Consider the following 19,145-nt stretch of genomic DNA (forward strand, 5'->3'; position numbering starts at 1 on the left):
CTTCCATTTGCAATAAAAATGATTTGGGACAATTACTTGAATTTTTTAAACCATAATATCCACCTCAGAAGATTAGAAATAATAAAACTACAATCTCTAACTGTACCACTATTGGGTCATGCTGACATCTGCTGCCAACTCTGACAGGCATTTCAATTCATGGGAATTTTCCATGTAGCCTGTTTCAATATGACTAATTTATTTACTTACTAATCTACTTAATGCCACATGGTCTAGCCAGATCTACTGTCCATTAATCCACATTCTACAAGACTCACTGCCCCCAAAGAAACAGGTTAATTTAGTTGAAGAGACAAGATACAGACACATTAAATAAAAAAAATAACCAGGGATTAAAGGCAGCATGTAAAAATTACAAAAGTGTAAGTACAAAGTAAAAATATAAGTACAATGGACTTTGGGAAAAATATCTGCTTTTGTAAAGAAAACTGTCAGAGTTATAATTTCCATTAAATGTCAAAATATATCTGGTATTTATAATAACAGAGAGTTTTCAGATTCTTTCTATTTGGCAAATGTAATATAAACATTAAAAAATTGTGCTTGATCTATTATTTCAGGATAATAAAAGTAGTTTGGTTATAGTATATATTAAAAAGAGCATACACCATGATCAAGTGGAATTTATTTTGGGGATACAAGATTAGTGAAACATCCACAAATTAATAAATGTGATATACTACAAAAACAAAATGGAGGTTAAAAAAACATGTGATAATGTTAATAGATGTAGAAAATTTATTTTATAATATTCAGTACCCATTTATAGTAAAAACTCTCTACAAAATAAGAAAAAAAGGAACAAACCTCAACATAAGAAAGGCCGTATATGACAAACCCTCCAACATCATACTCAATGGGCAAAAGTAGTAATTGCATTTATTAAGACTGGGAACAAGACAGGAATGTCTGCTTTTACTACTCTTATTCTACATCATACTAGAAGTTTTAGGAATTGCAATTAGACCAGAAAAAAAAAAAAAACCCAAACATACAGATTGGAAAGAAGTAAGACTGTCCTTATTTGCAGATGACATGATACTGCATAGATAGAACCTTAAAGATTCCACCAAAAACTACTAAAACATATCAATGAATTCAGTAAAGAACAAAATAAATATCCAGAAAATAGTTGAAGTTTTACAAACCAATAATGAACTGTCAGAAAGAAGAGCTAAGAAAATAATCCCATTTAAAATTGCACTAAAAAGAATAAAATAAAAATTAACCAAAAAGGTAAAAAAAAAATCTATACTTGGAAAATTATAAGACAGTGAAGAAAGAAATAAAATAAAATAGAAATAAGTGGAAGCCTATATCATATTCATGGATTGGAAGAATTAACATCATTAAAATGCCCATACTACCCAAAACAATCTATAGATTTAATACAGTTCCTATCAACACGCCAATGTTATGGTTCATAGAACTAGAACAAATATTCCAAAAATTTATGTGGCACCACAGAAGACCTTGAATAACCACAGTAATCTTGAGAAAGAAGAACAAAGTTGGAATAATTATGCTACCTGATATGAAACTATTCTTCAAGGCCATACTAATAAAGACAACTATGGCATTGGCATAAAATCAGGCATACGACCAATGGAACAGAATGAAAAGCCCAGAAATAAGCTCACACTTCTATGGTTAATTCATATTTGACAAAGCAGGCAAGAACACACAATGGAATAAATATAGTTTATTGAATAAATGGTGCTAGGATGGAGGATATCGGCCTCATGTGCTAAAAATAGCTCATTACTCGAGCAATGACCCCAGATCAGGTTGTTGGTTGTGATCTCAGTCAAGGTGCATTCGGGAGTCTGTATCACTATCATCCCCCTCTGACCTAAAAAAATGGTTTAAAGACTTGAATGTTATATTTGAAACCATAAAAACCCTAGAAGAAAGCATAGGCAATCTCAGACCAGTCTTGTAGTAATATATCTTAAGTAGTGGAAACAAAAGAAAAAATAAACAAATGGGATTACATTAAACTAAAAAGATTTTCACAGCAAAGTAAACCATCAACAAAATGAAAAGACAACCCACTGAATAAAAAAAAATATTTAGACACTTCTCCACACAGGACATACAGATGGCCAATATAGATATGAAATGATGCTCAAAATCACCAGTCATCAGAGAAAGGCAAATTGAAACCACAATAAGATGTCACTTCACACTTGTCAGAATGAATATCACCAATAAATCAATAAACAAAAAGTGCTGGTGAGGATGTAGAAAAAGAAATCATTGTACACTGTTGGTGAGAATGCAGACTGATGCAACTGCTGTGGAAAGCAGTAAGGAGTTACTTCAAAATTAAAAATGGAACTGGTGTATGACCCATCAATTCTACTTCTGGGAATATATTTGAAAAAACTCAAAACAAAAATTTGAACAATGCAATGTGTACTCCTCATCTTTATTGCAACATATATCCTAATAATAGCCAAGATCTGAAGCAGTCCAAGTGCCCACCAGAAGATGAATGGATCAAAAAGACTGTGATACATTTACAAAAGGGAATACTACTTGGCCATAATAAAGAAGAAAATGTTACCCTTTGCTACTACATGGTTGGAACTGGAGATTAGTATGATAAGTAAAATAAACCATTCAGAGAAAGATAAGTACCACATAATTTCATTTGCTTGTGGAATCTAATGAACAAAATAAACTAAAACTAAATATAAATAGGTTTATAGATACAGAGAACAGACTTAAAGCTTTTAGAGAAAGAGGGATGAGGGGTAGATAAAAATGGTGAAAAAATTTTTATCACCCCCAAATTCATAGAAACAGACAATCTTATGCTGATTACCAGAGAGAAAAGTGGATGGCGGAATGTAGAAGAGGATAAAATGGAGATAAAAGGTGATAGAAGGAGACTTGAGTTGGGGTGGTGAATACACAATACACTATGCAGATGACGTATTATGGAATTGTATATCTGAAACTTAAATAACTTATTAACCAATGTCACTCCAATAAATTTAATAAAAAATCCATGATAAAAATAAGGGGCAAATATAAGCCTAAATAAAGAAAGGGAAACAATACCAATATAAAATCAATTTAACTCTATGGAAAGAGCACAAATTAATAAAAAGAAGATGTAATACAGTGACAAAAATTAAGTTCAATTAATCATTACTTCATATATATAATATGTATATAATATATACAACAGTTGTTTATATTGGAAATAATACAATAATTAATAAATAATAATACAAGAATAAGCTTTGTGTTTGGCTTACTCACCTACCCAGTAGGTGTATTATGTATACATATATTAAACATATATTTGTATTTATATATAAATATTTATGTATATAGGTATATATAAACATAAATACACTTCAATATAGTTTAAATTGCAAGAACATGTAAAACAATAATCAAAATATAAGATATTAAAACACTTTAAACAAAGATTTGATAGCTTTAAAAGAAATCTAGGTCACATTTATTTGTTCAGAATTTGTGAAATGTCATACAAATTATTTTGATTATTATGAATGGAAACTCATACTATGTGTCTGTAAATAAAATGTTATTTCTCCCCTAATTATTCTAAAATATAATAAAATCCCAAGTTATTCCCAAAATGATTTTTTCATTTGGAACTTGACCAGGTGATTTTAACATTGAAGTGGAAAACTAAATATGTGACAATATCCCAGATAATATTTATTAAAAAGTGTAAAGGGGGTATGGTATTTGCAATAGAAAATTATTAGGAAAGTACAAAGATATACAGGTTGAAGCATATACAAATGATATAAAGAAATAAACAGAATGACCAATTAACTGAATAGAAATTCCGAAGCTGGCCCTGGCTGGTTGGCACAGTGATAGAGCACCCACCCAGGGTGTGGAAGTTCCAGGTTCAATTCCTGGTCAGCACACACAAGAGAGGCAACCATCTATTTCTCCCCCACTCCTTTCCTCTTCGCCTTCTTTGTCTCTCTTCCCCTCCCACAACCATGTCTCAATTGATTCAACCATGATTGATTCAAGCACGTAGGCCCCAGGCACTGAGGATGGCTCTGTGGTAATCCACATCAGGTGCTAAAATTACCTTGCTTGTGAGCAGCCCCAGATGGACAGAGAATCAGCCCCAGGCGGGGATTGCCAGGCGGATCTTGTTGGGGTGCATGCAGGAGTCTGCATCTCTCTACTCTAACTTAAAAAAAAAAAAAGAAATTTCCGAAGCTGTTTTAAATTGAAATATATCATATAGTTAGGTGGCTTCAATATAGTGTGCAAAAGATACTTGAACAATTTATTATTAATAGTATTATTTACATTGATGTCAACACATTATTTACTTTAAATGACCATATATTCGAAGATGGTTTAAAAATATTCCTATGCAAAAAAAAAAAAAAAAAAAATACCAAAGCATACACAGGTACAAGAACCAAGCACAATAGAAAAAGATTTTGTAGAATGACTTCCAAAAAATTCCAAAGGTGGGTTGAGAAATTTCTTAAATATTTTAAAGGCAGAAGCAAGTTGAACAATGATCGGGATTATATGTGGCCAGTTTCCAAAAACTGCATTAAGGGTGTAAAGAAGTTGTAGGAATACTAAATTAATGTATTTGCCTTAGTCATAATTGAAAAGATGTGAGAAATATTTCAACTTTTGGCTAAATATACATCCTGTAGTTTCCATTAGCTACTCTATCCAAAAGGCTGCCTGATTGCAAGCATTATCAACTAGAATATCCCCCAAATTGGAAACTACAGTACTGATTAATTTTATCTTCGGTTTTGAAATTTGCTGAACAGAATCTGTAAATAATTGGAAGCATAGCAAGTAGGTTAGAAATAGCCATTAATGGCCTATTTGAAAGAATAAATACACAAAACGTAGGGAACTGAATGTAATTGCTCTTTCAATTGTTCCTTCAAAAGGGCTTTAAAATGGTTTAATTCAGAAACAACTAAAATGGCATGGCAAGGCTTTAAGGAGGCTTATCTTCTACTAGAAACAGAACAGCAATAGTAAAAGTACACATTTGATAAACAATACCATTCTCTGGATGACAAAGGCTTCCAGAATCAAGACTTCAGATAATATACAGAATTTTCAGGTAGTTGAATGCCCACTGTGAAAATAAACTATAAAATGTGGTCTTTAGAACTGTGTGAGTAAACAGCAAATGATTGATCTGTTTTATTGTAGGAAGACCAAGGTCACTGAGCAGAAGAAACAAAGCAATATTTATGAAATAGTGGGGACCAATCTTTCTATCTTGACTTTGAAATTTACCCGAGGAAACACCACTAATGAAAGAGCACTGGAGTGGGATCCAAGAAATTTAGTTCATTTTTTTTTCTTTTTCTTTACAGAGACAGAGAGAGAGTCAGGGAGAGGGATAGATGGGGACAGAAAGAAACAGAGAGAGATAATAATAATAAAAAAATAATTTTTTGAGAAATAATATTTTTTTTTACAGAGACAGAGAGTCAGAGAGAGGGATAGATAGGGACAGACAGACAGGAAGGGAGAGATATGAGAAGCATCAATCATCATTTTTTTGTTGCAACACCTTAGTTGTTCATTGATTGCTTTCTCACATGTGCCTTGACCATGGGACTACAGCAGACCGAGTAACCCCTTGCTCAAGCCAGCGACCTTGGGTCCAAGGTGGTGAACTTTGCTCAAACCGGATGAGCCCACGCTCAAGCTGGCGACCTTGGGGTCTCGAACCTGGATCCTCCGCATCCCACTCTGATGCTCTATCTACTGCGCCACAGCCTGGTCAGGCCAGAAATTTGGTTCTTAATTAGAGATTCATTAGTATGCCCTCAGACAAATAATTTAAAATTTTGGCCATCAGTGTTCTTATCAGTGAACTAAGAATAATAATATCTATTTGAATCATCAGTATAGTTATGAGATAATGAAAATAGATGCACTTAGTATATAGTGCTTGGTGCATGGGCCAGAAAGACTTCTTGAATCTAAAGTCACTAGACTCATCAGACACATACCAGTTCAACTAAAAACACCAAAATAGGGGACTGCTCAGGATGTTAGTCACAAAATGATCATTGGACTGCGTCGATATCAATAAAGAAATACATTATAGCTCTGTTTGCCATACATTCAAAACAGAAGATACTAATAACTGTTTAGATGAACCATAGCTTTCAAACATGTCTACACATTATTATCACCTGGGACCCTTAAAGTTCTATATACAACACATCATCTGCATATTGCATTGTATATTCACCACCCCAAGTCAAGTCTCCTTCCATCACTATTTATGCCCATTTTTCCCTCTTTTATATTCCTCGACCCACTTTTCCCACTGGTAGTCACCATAATTGCCCCTTACCATGAGTTTCTAAAATCACTGTTCCAGAGTAAGGTGTTGTCTTGACAATCCTGCTATGTTCCTTGATAGAAAACACTGAAAAAAAGTAGAAGGACACAAACTAAATATAATGAAAAGGCAGGGAGTGAGGGGCAAAATGTTGAGTTAAGAAAGGTGTAGGAAGCTGACAGTATTATAATGAAGTTTGGATACTCGGAAGAATTCAGAAATGCAACTGCAAGTGTCTCTTTAATAAAAAATTATATAATTGGAAGGAAGAAGAAAACACAACTGACAGCAGATATTACCTCATAAAGTGAATTACTTCGTGAAACCCACCACCCCAAGTTACAGTACAAAGAGAGATTCAACATACACAAAATATGTTTTATTCAGCACATCTGCATTCATCCTCCAGAATGAATGAGGCCTGGGAGGAGAGCCTCAATGACTATTACCATTTCTATCCAGAAGAGTTTGAGGAAAATTGTCATGGCAACAAGTTCTGGTTCTGTGAGTACACCACAGACAATGTGAGTGGTCCTTAACTTCATGAGGTTATCTATCATACAGATTATCCTCTGACTTGAGGAAGCTACCACTGTTTACAGAGCCTGAAGTTTAGATGCCTCTACCTTTAGCAATTCTATTAAGCCAGAAGTTGTTACATTTAAAAAGGTGAATTCTTTTTTCAGTGTAATAAGCCAGTGTCTGCTACTGCTCTTTGTCTCACGGCTGTGCCATTTTATATGCAGTTATACTTCAGCATTCCCTCGACACGCTCTGTTTTTCACTTTTGTTCAGTTGATCCTTCTCAGTTTGGCATATAAAATTTGTTAATGCAGTTGTTCAACTCCCATTTATCTCTCACACCTGCCCAGTCCAAGGAAATAACATTAGGTTAGGAGTCTGTCTGTCTTAACATGCCAGTAGTACCCAAGGTGTTTCTGGGAAGTCTAATCACCATGTCCCACCTTAGAGAAGGTAACACAAAAAAGCAATAGTAGACACAAATTATTTAGTAGAACTGGAAGGGTCCCTGGTGATTTTTTCTTACAGCTCCTCATTTCAACAAGAAGAGATATAAATATCCAAGACTTTATGGGACTTTCCCAAGTTTACAGCTAGTTAGTAACAGAACTGACACTAAATTCTAGATGATGTTTTAATATTCCAGTTCAACACCACATTACTATTACAGCACACCACTTCCCTACTGGCAATTGCATGTAAGAGACAATGAAATAAAGTTTTTCAAGTAAAGCGTTCTTCTTAACATTAAAACTTATTAGTGAGGGCAAAGTTCTAACACCAAAATTCAATAATAGCTTGAAGTTTTCAAAGGAACTTCCTACACATAAGAATGAGTGGCAGAAGACTGACAGGGTTATTACCCTACTGAGACATCTTTAACAGGAACTGGATTAAATCAAGTATATGGCAAATATAATATGTCACTAGGTAATGAGGCATTCTCTATTTTAGAGAAGAATCAATTCTAGGAGGCTTTCATAACAATGATAAAGCTGTATGTTCACACCAAAATCTGATATAACTTGTACTGTACTTGGCATGGGTATGCTGGTAAATATGTATTTTTACCATATCTATAGATTTTTTTTTTCAGTTAAATTCCAGTTTGGATGGGCCTCAAAAGTTATCTCTAGACAAACAGAGTAAATCCATCTTCTTTGATCTGCTGTTCATTGTATGTAATTTTCTGGCTAAGGAAAGGCTTTAAAAATATTGGCAATAGTCAAATGGCTTCAAGGAAAGATGGTGGCCATGACACTAATGTGATAAAATAGTAATTTGCCTATAATATTAATATCAGCATAAAGTGATGTGTCCCAGCAGTGTCAATCTAATACAGGGGTCTCAAAACTATGGCCCAGGGGCCACAAGCGGCCCCCAAGGCCATTTATCTGGCCCCCGCTGCACTTCTGGAAGGGGCACCTCTTTCATTGGTGGTCAGTGAGAGGAGCATAGGTCCATTGAAATACTGGTCAGTTTGTTGATTTAAATTTACTTGTTCTTTATTTTAAATATTGTATTTGTTCCCGTTTTGTTTTTTTACTTTAAAATAAGATATGTGCAGTGTGCATAGGGATTTGTTCATAGTTTTTTTTATAGTCCTGCCCTCCAACGGTCTGAGGGACAGTGAACTGGCCCCCTGTGTAAAAAGTTTGGGGACCCCTGATCTAATAGATCGAATATATGTTCCAAAACTATTCATGATTGTACAAACTTTTATTTCACAACTTTTTTCTATTTGATTTATATCGTTATCAATTCACTGAAATTTCTCATTGAAGTCACCAATCTCTTTCTAGTTTTCAAATGCAAACATTACATTGTATTCAATATCTCTGTAACATTTCTGACCTTTGCTTTCTTGACTTCTATAAAAGTAGTCTTCTACATTACTACTAACATCACCTTTACTCTATGAGACAAGCTTGGTGAGATGTCTGTGCTTAAATTCTACTTTGATTATTTATTCACTGTGTAACCTAAATAAGTCACTTAAATCTTTTGGACCTCACTTTTCTCATCAGTAAATGGGAATAACAGTATCTAATGGAATACATTCCACGACTAACTAGAGCTACAAGAAAACTTAGGAATCATCTGATTTATCCTGTCAACCTGTAGATAAGAAAAGAATAAAATACCCTTTTTTGCTGAAGATCACAGGATGATTTAATGCAAAGGGAAAAATACATTGATGACCTCCTGGCTTTCATCCAGTGTCCCTCAATGCCCCAGCAGCCCTTTAAATGGTATAATATGCATTGTATTATGCTATTAAAGAGGTAATAAAAATGACATCCTCAATACTCCATGATGAAAAGTATTTATTACTGAACAATATATATATAAGGTAATTTTTTAAAATAATCATAATTAGCTGACAGCTAATATCTTAGTCTATCAACTTTTGTCGTGTTATGTGCCAGTTTTGCCCAATGTACACTAGAATGTTGCATATCTATTTTGCTCAGTGTACTGGGTAAAAACATATACCGAACAAGGACTTCTGACTAATACGTGGAGCGGGCCAAGGCAAGTAGGAAGAGGAACTAGGAATGCATCACCCTACATCACCTTGCCACTGGCTTATTTGGAGTAAGATGCACTTTTCCTTGTTCCCAAAGCTAAGAAAAACAAGGTCATTTAACAACAGAGTGTGTTCAGGGTTTAATGTATTATGTGTACTATGGATAATCAATATACTGATATCGACTTTTATTGTATTTACAAACAAACAGAAAATCCACCACCAGCAGGGAAAAATGCAGATGTAGTAAATAATTCACTTGCAATTTTCACTGAATCTTGCTGCCTTCTTGAATAGTTATGTTTCTTTATTCTGAAACCCCCTCTACTTCCAGAAACAGGAAGCCACTGTATTACTTTAAGCCAAAGCTGCTAGAATGTGCTATTTCTCATTATAGTCTCAAAGTAGAAATCTAGCACAAAGAAAATAAATGTTACAAAAGATGTTGAAATTTCTTCTCCTTACCATTGTCATCATCATCATTTATTGAATAATTAGTATGTAACTGACTCTGTACTATATATATTACATGCATTTATATAAATAACCCTTTAATATAGGTTATTTCCACTTTAAAAAAAAGAAGAAAGAAAACTAAGACAGGTCTGGTATACTGCATATGGGCTTGCAGTTAGAAAAAGATGGAGCAGGAGTTCAAACTATTTAAAACTCTAAACCAGGGGTCTCAAACTCGCGGCCCACGGGCTGCATGTGGCCCGCCGAACAATTTTGTGCAGCCCGCAGACTAATCCACGAAGTTCAAAATATTTTGGATAAAATTAAGTAAGCCTAGGGACCTACTTGTATTTTTCATTTCTCTAGCATCCTAGCTAGATATTAGCTTAGATAACAGCAGTTGTGATGCGAACTACAGTTTCTGGTCGTTTTGTGACACTGAGTAAACTGCATGTACGATTGTGCTTGTTGTACTGATTTTTTTTTTGTTTTCAACTGCAGTGAGAAAAGCGTTGCGTAACAGTTGCCTTTTGTAGACCTAGTGCAGCCCGCCTAACAGCTGTGATCTTGCTCTGCGGCCCACATGCTGAGTTGAGTTTGAGACCCCTGCTCTAAACTATGATTTAACAGCATTTCTTTCTTCTTTTTAATCACAAATATTAAAATGTTTGGTTATTTTGTGGAAAATAACAGACAACATTTAGAAGAGATTTATCATAAGAAAATAATTTTTAATTCTGTATCCAGGAAGATGTATATGATAGTAGAATTTAAAACTTACATTTAAAAAAATTTTAAATGCAGAAAATAGGTGATTAAATAAAATGTGTTGCATTAATTTGTAATATAACAAGTACTTTTTAAACTATTTTAAAACTTTCTTAGCAACATGAATACATGCCAATGATGTAGTAAATGAAAAGTGCCAAATGATTATACCATTCCTAAAAATATAACCTTGAAACTATGTTGAGAATTTTGATAATAAATGAAGAGAAACATGGGATAATGATATGCAGAAAATATATTCTAGCTGGCTGTTCTTCTTTTTTGTTATTTCTGATACTCTTAAAATATAGTCTTTGTAATAAATATTTTAAAAATGTAAATGTTTACTTGATAGAATATAAAGAGTGATATTTTCTTTTTTCTTATATTTGGTTGCCACTGGTTAACAAAATTATTCAAGTTTCAGGTGCACAATTCCATAGCACATCATCTATACATTGTATTGTGTATTCATCACCCCAAGTCAAGTCTCTATCCATCACCATTTATCCCCCTTACCCCCTCCTCCGCCTTTCCACAACCTTCCTCTCCCACAATCACCATCTTGTTACCCATATCCAAGAATTTTTTTTTCTTTTCTTTTCTTTTCTTTTTTTACTCAATCCCCCTACCACACACACACACACACACACACACACACACACACACTTTCTAGCTTGCTCTCTATCTATGAAAACTGTAGAGCATTATGCTAAGTGAATAAGCCAGTTCATGAAAAATGAGATTTCACTCATATGTGGAATCTAATGAACAAAATGAATTAACAAGTAAAATAGAGACAGACTCATAGTTAGTGATAAACATATTTTAAAAGATTTCCAAGGAAAAGTGACACGTACAAAGGAAACATTTTCTTAGAGATATCAGTTACTCTTTCATCTTTTCACAAAGATAGGAAAATTACTTTGAGTCTTGTTTAACTTGTTCTTTTTTGTTTAAGTGTCTCTTTATTTTCACAGATTAAAACTCTTCACTGTACTTCCAAAAAGTGCTCAAAATCAAGGGGATTTTGAAGTTTACAGTAGTATTGTGGGTCTTTGAAATAAAAGCTTATATTTCTAATTTTCATAAATATATCATGGTTATTTTTAAAACGGGTTTGTTTTCCTTGTCAACTGACCCCTATTTTGAGAATATATTTTCTGGCAAAGTAGAGTAAAACAGTTGGTATGAAAAGTTGGTGTGATAAGTTTTGTAAAATTCAAATTCATATGCGGAGGACCCGGGTTCGATTCCCAGCCAGGGCACACAGGAGAAGCGCCCATTTGCTTCTCCACCCCTCCGCCGCGCTTTCCCTCTCTGTCTCTCTCTTCCCCTCCCGCAGCCAAGGCTCCATTGGAGCAAAGATGGCCTGGGCGCTGGGGATGGCTCTGTGGCCTCTGCCCCAGGCGCTAGAGTGGCTCTGGTCGCAACATGGCGACGCCCAGGATGGGCAGAGCATCGCCCCCTGGTGGGCAGAGCATCACCCCTGGTGGGCGTGCCGGGTGGATCTCGGTCGGGCGCATGCGGGAGTCTGTCTGACTGTCTCTCTCTGTTTCCAGCTTCAGAAAAATGAAAAAAAAAAAAAAAATTCAAATTCATAGATTTGATATTGTAAATTTAAGTAATGTATCATTTCCTAAAGGTTTCTTCCATCTATAATAGGTTAGATCTATTTTGCTGATTTCAAAATTGTCTTTTTCTTAAATTTGATTATAATAGGACTAGATCTTTATTTTTTTTTATTTTAAAATTTTTTTAGTTAATCCAAGTTGGACTTAACTAAGCTTCTTGCATGTACACTTTAATGTTGTTCATGGACAAAATCTTGGATTAATTATATAAAGTCTGTATGTTTTTGTCATATGCAGTAACTGAAGTCTTTACTCAAGCATCTTAGTGTTTAGCTAAGAATTGGACATCCTAAATACCTTGAAGCAGTATGTCTCCCGGCCTCTGCCAAGTGTAATGTGTATGTATGTATCAGTGTGCACCTTCAGTACTCCAGAAGACAGTATCAAAGTCTGCCTTTAGGTGTTTAGTTATTTCCTTTTTGTGCTTGTGCAGAGCTTTAGATCACCCAGAGGAGAAGATTAGGTAGGACCTTGTAAGTTTTCCTCCTAGATTCCCTTTGAAGCATATTTTTTATAAATTGAATTGGGCAGCACTAGTTAACATAATTATACAAGTTCCAGGTATCCAATTCTAGCACATATTTTTGTACACTGTATTATGTGTTTACCCACCCCCCCAGTCAACCCTATGGCCATCACCATTTACCCCCCTCCCCATACTCTCCTCCACCTCACCCCTGCAAACAGCACTGTTGACTGTGTCCGAGAGTGTTAGGATTGGTTTTTGTTTGTTTTTTTTGGTCTTTTTTTGCTCATTCTCATCATACTCGTTCACTCTATTCCCCCTACAACTGTTTTTAAAGACCTTTACAAACATTTAATTACCTAGTTTTGCTTTTTAAATTTTTCAGTAGCTTCTTGTTTGTCCCAACTAATATCACTACCTCAGGAAACTTTGATGTTAAATCACTGTTTCTCTTACTTTGATAAATAAACATATTTTACAATGAATGGGAACTGAGTCAGGTTCCGAAGTATTCACTGGTGTAGAATTTTAAACTATATTGTTAAAGTGGAATGACATAACATAATAGCATGAAAAATACTTCATATACATTTGAAAATCTGTACCATTCTACATTATTATTAAAGTTAAGGGGTAAGAGAGGCAAAGAAAACACCTCTTAAGTATATGTGGGACATAATTTTACCAGAAAAATAAAACTTAAACTCCAATTGTGTGTTCTAATTCAAAATATGTAAATTAATTTTTTTAACATAAAATAAAGAAAAGAAAGTCAAGCCTCATGACTGGGGATCTCCAGGAGACTGCCTGACAAGTGAACTGCCCAACAAGTCCAATAATGACTAGTCTCAGGCAACAGAGCCCTTTGTGGAGCTCCATATGAAAAAAGATAAAACAGAATTCTTTCCAAACAACAAATGAAATGTTACATCCAAATGGATTAAAGATTACATATAAAAAAAGGTATTAAAAACTCAAGTCAAAAATTAGGTGATTATCTTATAGTTTTGGAGTTCAGAAAACTTTTTTAAAAAGAAAACCAAAAACATTAACAATAAATTATAAAAAATAATTTTTTCACATAAAAATGTTTATATTGGCCCTGGCTGGTTGGCTCAGTGGTAGAGCATTGGCCTGGCATGCAGAAGTCCCGGGTTCGATTCCTGGCCAGGGCACACAGGAGAGGCACCCATCTGCTTCTCCACCCCTCCCCCTATCCTTCCTCTCTGTCTCGCTCTTCCCCTCCCACAACCAAGGCTCCATTGGAGCAAAGATGGCCCGGGCGCTGGGGATGGCTCCATGGCCTCTGCCTCAGGTGCTAGACTGGCTCCGGTCACAACAGAGTGATGCCCTGGATGGGCAGAGCATCGCCCCCTGGTGGGCATGCCGGGTGGATCCCAGTAGGGCACATGCGGGAGTCTGTCTGACTGCCTCCCCTTTCCAGCTTCAGAAAAATACAAAAAAAATAAAATAATAAAAATAAATGTTTATATTTGTTATCAAAATATACCCTAAAAAGAATGGCAAAAGCCCTGGCCAGTGGACTCAGCAGTAGAGGGTCAACTCACCATATGGATGTCCCAGGTTTGTTTCCCAACCAGGACACACAGGAGGAGTGACCAGTTGCTTCTCCACCCCTCCCCCTCTCACTCCTCTCTTTCTCTCTCTCTCTCTCTCTCTCTCTCTCTCTCTCTCTATCTTCTCCCCTATAGCAGCCATGGCTAGATTGGAGTGAGTTGACCCTAGGTGCTGAGGATGGTTCCATGGCCTTCACCTCAGGTGCTAAAAAAATGGTTCAGTTGAAAAGGAGCATGGGCAGATGGGCAGAGAATCCCCCCTAGACAGCTTGCCCGTTGGATCCCAGTTGGAGCACATGAGGGAGTCTGTCTCTGTCTCCCCTCCTCTCAATAAAGAAATAAAAAATAAATGACAAACTGAAAAATATATTTCAATTTACATAATTAAAAAGGAGTTGGAGTTGGTAAAAATAATACTAATCAAAATGATGGAACCAAAACAGTGTCAAAATATGAATAAATATAATTAAGTGAAAAATGTAATTCTATAAACGTTATACAGAGCAAAGTTAGAAATCTTTATAAAATGTTAAAAACAACTAAAGTCAGTTTAGAAATGGATGAACTGTAGATAAATTTATAAAAAATGGAAAGCAAAGGAGTAATAAATGAGATCAACAAGGTGGTAGCTTCAAGGAGCAGCAAGAAATGAAATTATGAAGGGTTTACATAAATAAATGCCAGTGATATTCACGGTTCAGGATTTGTGTAGAATGGTGGATTTAAAAGCACTTATTTCTTACAACAAGTTGATAAACAAATACACAGAAAAGAGCTGTGTTCAGAGTGTGTCCTGAACCAAGGATTATGATCACTCGAATAATATTGTGCACCTGAGACCCATATGAATGTTAACAAAAAGGAAAAAGAAAAATATAGCATTATGTATTCCTGTTAAATATTAAAAATAATCACAACAATAACAGAATTGTAATGGTTGACTTTCAAAGCAATAAAGGAAAAAAATAACAAAATTTTCACAAAAAGCATGAGAAAAGGAGAGAAAATAAGCATAGTAAAACCTTGGTTTTATAGCAAATAGTAAAATCATAGCAATGAATTTAAATGATGTATAATGACCCAGAGTACTAATGTATTATATTCACTTAATAAACGATAGATATCACATAACAATTTTACAATATACAATTTAGATAAATACTAAAAATAAAATAAAGGGAAAAAAGTTATACCAGAAAATACTAATTAGAAAACATCTAGAGTAGTGTTACTTTATCAGACAAAATAGAACTCAAGGCCTAAAGCATTAACAAGAAATACAAAAGGATATAATCTGAGGATAAAAGATATAATCCCTTAAGAATGTAAAACAAGAGGTAGACAACACCAAGCCTAGACTCAACCAGCTCTACAAAGAAAACACCCAGACACCCAGGCACAATGAGAAGACAAAGAAGTGCAATCCAAATGAAACTGCAAGACAGACCTTCAGGAGAGGAACTGAGTGATATGGAAATAATCAAACTTCCGGATGCGGAGTTTAAAATAATGATTGTAAGGATGCTTAGGGATCTTAGAACAACAATGGATGGTCATCACAAACACCTAAATAAAGAAATATCAAGTATAAAAAAGGATATTGAAATATTAAAAAAGAATCAGTCGGAGATGACAAATACAATATCAGAAATGAAGACCACAATGGAAGGAATTAAAAACAGGATGAATACAGCTGAGGATCGAATCAGCAAGTTGGAGGACAACTGGAATGAAGGCATGAAAGCAGAGAAGGAAAAAGAAAAGAGACTCAAAAAGTCTGAAGAAACTCTTAGAGAGTTCTGTGACAACATAAAGAGAAATAACATCCGCATCATAGAGGTTCTTGAAGAAGAAGAGAAAGAACAAGAGATAGAGACTTTGTTCAATCATATCATAGCTGAAAACTTCCCTAAATTAATGCAGGAGAAACTCTCACAAATTCAAGAAGCACAGAGAACTCCACTAAAAGGAAACCAAAGAAACCTACACCAAGACACATCATAATTAAAACACCAAAGCTAAGTGATAAATAGAAAATATTAAAAGCTGTGAGAGAAAAAAAGGCTATCACCTACAAAGGAACCCCCATAAGGATGACATCAGACTTCTCAAGAGAAACACTTGAAGCCAGAAGGGAATGGCAAGAAATATTCAAAGCAATGCAGACAAGAACCTATAACCAAGACTACTTTATCCAGCAAGGCTATCATTTAAAATTGAAGGAGAAATAAAAAGTTTCCCAGACAAAAAAAACCTCAAGGAATTCATTACAACCAAAACAATGATGCAGGAAATGTTATGGGGCATGGTGTAAACAGATCAAAGTGGAAAAAGAATATAGCAAAAGAGGAATACAGCTTTAAAGAATAAAATGGCAATAAACAACTACATGTCAATAATAACCCTAAATGTAAATGGTTTAAATGATCCAATCAAAAGACATAGGGTAGCTGCATGGATAAGAAAACAGGACTCGTACATATGCTGTCTACAAGAAACACACCTTAAAACAAAAGATGCACATAGGTTGAAGGTAAAAGGATGGAAAAAAACATTTCATGCAAATGAAAATGAAAAAAAAGCTGGGGTAGCAATACTTATATCAGACAAAATGGACTTTAAAACAAAGAATATAGTAAGAGATAAAGAAGGCCACTACATAATGATAAAGGGAGCAATCCAACAGGAAGATATAACTATTACAAATATCTACGCACCTAATATAGGAGCACCTAAATATATAAAGCAGACTTTGATGGATATAAAGAGTGAGATCAACAGCAACACTATAATAGTAGGGGATTTTAATACCCCACTAACATCACTAGATAGATCGTCAAGAAAAAAAATTAACAAAGAAACAGCAGACTTAAAGAACACACTAGATCAACTCGATTTAATAGATATCTACAGAACCTTTCACCCTAAAGCAGCAGAATATACATTCTTTTCAAGTGCTCATGGTACATTCTCTAGGATAGACCACATGTTAGGGCACAAAAGTGCTCTCAACAAATTTAAAAAGATTGAAATCATATTAAACACTTTCTCTGATCACAATGGCATGAAACTAGAAATCAACCACAACAGAAAAGCTTGAAAATTCTCAAACACATGGAAACTAAATACATTTTATTAAATAATGAATGGATTAAGAATGAGATCAAAGAAGAAATAAAAAAATTCCTAGAAACAAATGATAACGAGCATACAACAACTCAAAATTTATGGGACACAGCAAAAGCAGTACTGAGAGGGAAGTTCATAGCACTACAGGCACACTTTAAGAAGCTAGAAAAAGCTCAAATAAACAACTTAACCCTGCATCAAAAAGAACTAGAAAAAGAACAGCAAGTAAAGCCTAAATGTAGTAGAAGGAAGGAAATAATAAAGATCAGAGCAGAAATAAATGACATAGAGACTAAAGAAACAATACAGAGGATCAACGAAACTAGGAGCTGGTTTTTTGAAAAGGTAAACAAGATTGATGAACCTTTAACTAGACTCACCAAGAAAAAGAGAGAGAGGACTCAAATAAATAAAATTATAAATGAGAGGGAAGAAATAACAACTGACACAAAAGAAATACAAAGGATTGTAAGAAAATACTATGAAGAACTGTATGCCAAAAAACTAGACAACCTAGATGGAATGGACAAATTCCTTAAAACATACAATCTTCCAAAAAATCAGTCTGGAAGAATCAGAAAACCTAAACAGACCAATTACACCAAATGAGATCAAAACAGTCATCAAAAAACTCCCAACAAAGAAAAGTCCTGGGCCAGATGGCTTCACAAGTGAATTCTACCAACTATTCAAAAAAGAACTAACTCCTATCCTTCTCAAGCTATTTCAAAAAATTCAAGGGGAAAAAAGACTTCCAAGCTCCTTTTATAAGGTGAGCATAATTCTGATTCCAAAACCAGGTAAAGACAACACAAAGAAAGAAAATTATAGGCCAATATCCCTGCTGAATATAGATGCTAAAATCCTCAAAAAAATATTAGCAAACTGGATCCAACAATATATGGAAAAAATCATACACCATGATCAAGTGGGATTTATTCTGGGGAGGCAAGGCTGGTACAATATTTGCAAATCTATCAATGTTATTCATCACATAAATGAAAGGAAGGAGAAAAACCACATGATAATTTCAATAGATGCAGAAAAAGCATTTGATAAAATCCAGCACCCATTCATGATCAAAACTCTCAGCAAAGTGGGAATACAGGGAACATACCTCAACATGATAAAAGCCATCTATGACAAACCCACAGCCAACATCATACTCAATGGGCAAATATTAAAAAGCAATCCCCTTAAGATCAGGAACATGGCAGGGGTGCCCCCTTTCACCACTCTTATTCAACATAGTCCTGGAAGTCCTAGCCACAGCAATCAGACAAGAAGAAGAAACAAAAGGTATTCAAGTTGGAAAAGAAGAAGTAAAGCTATCATTATTTGCAGATGATATGATATTGTATATATAGAAAATCCTAAAGTCTCAGTCAAAAAACTACTGGACATGATAAATGAATTCAGCAAGGTGGCAGGATATAAAATTAATACTCAGAAATCAGAGGCATTTTTATACAGCAACAATGAACAATCAGAAAGAGAAATTAAGGAAACAATCACCTTCACTATTACAACCAAAAAAATAAAGTACCTAGGAGTACATTTAACCAAGGAGACTAAAGACTGTACTCGGAAAATTATAAAACATTGATAAAAGAAATCAAGGAAGATACAAAGAAGTGAAAGCATATACCATGTTTATGGTTAGGAAGAATAAAATCATTAAAATGTC

Source organism: Saccopteryx leptura, chromosome 7, assembly GCF_036850995.1.
Source record: "Saccopteryx leptura isolate mSacLep1 chromosome 7, mSacLep1_pri_phased_curated, whole genome shotgun sequence".
Classification (NCBI taxonomy): Eukaryota; Metazoa; Chordata; class Mammalia; order Chiroptera; family Emballonuridae; genus Saccopteryx; species Saccopteryx leptura.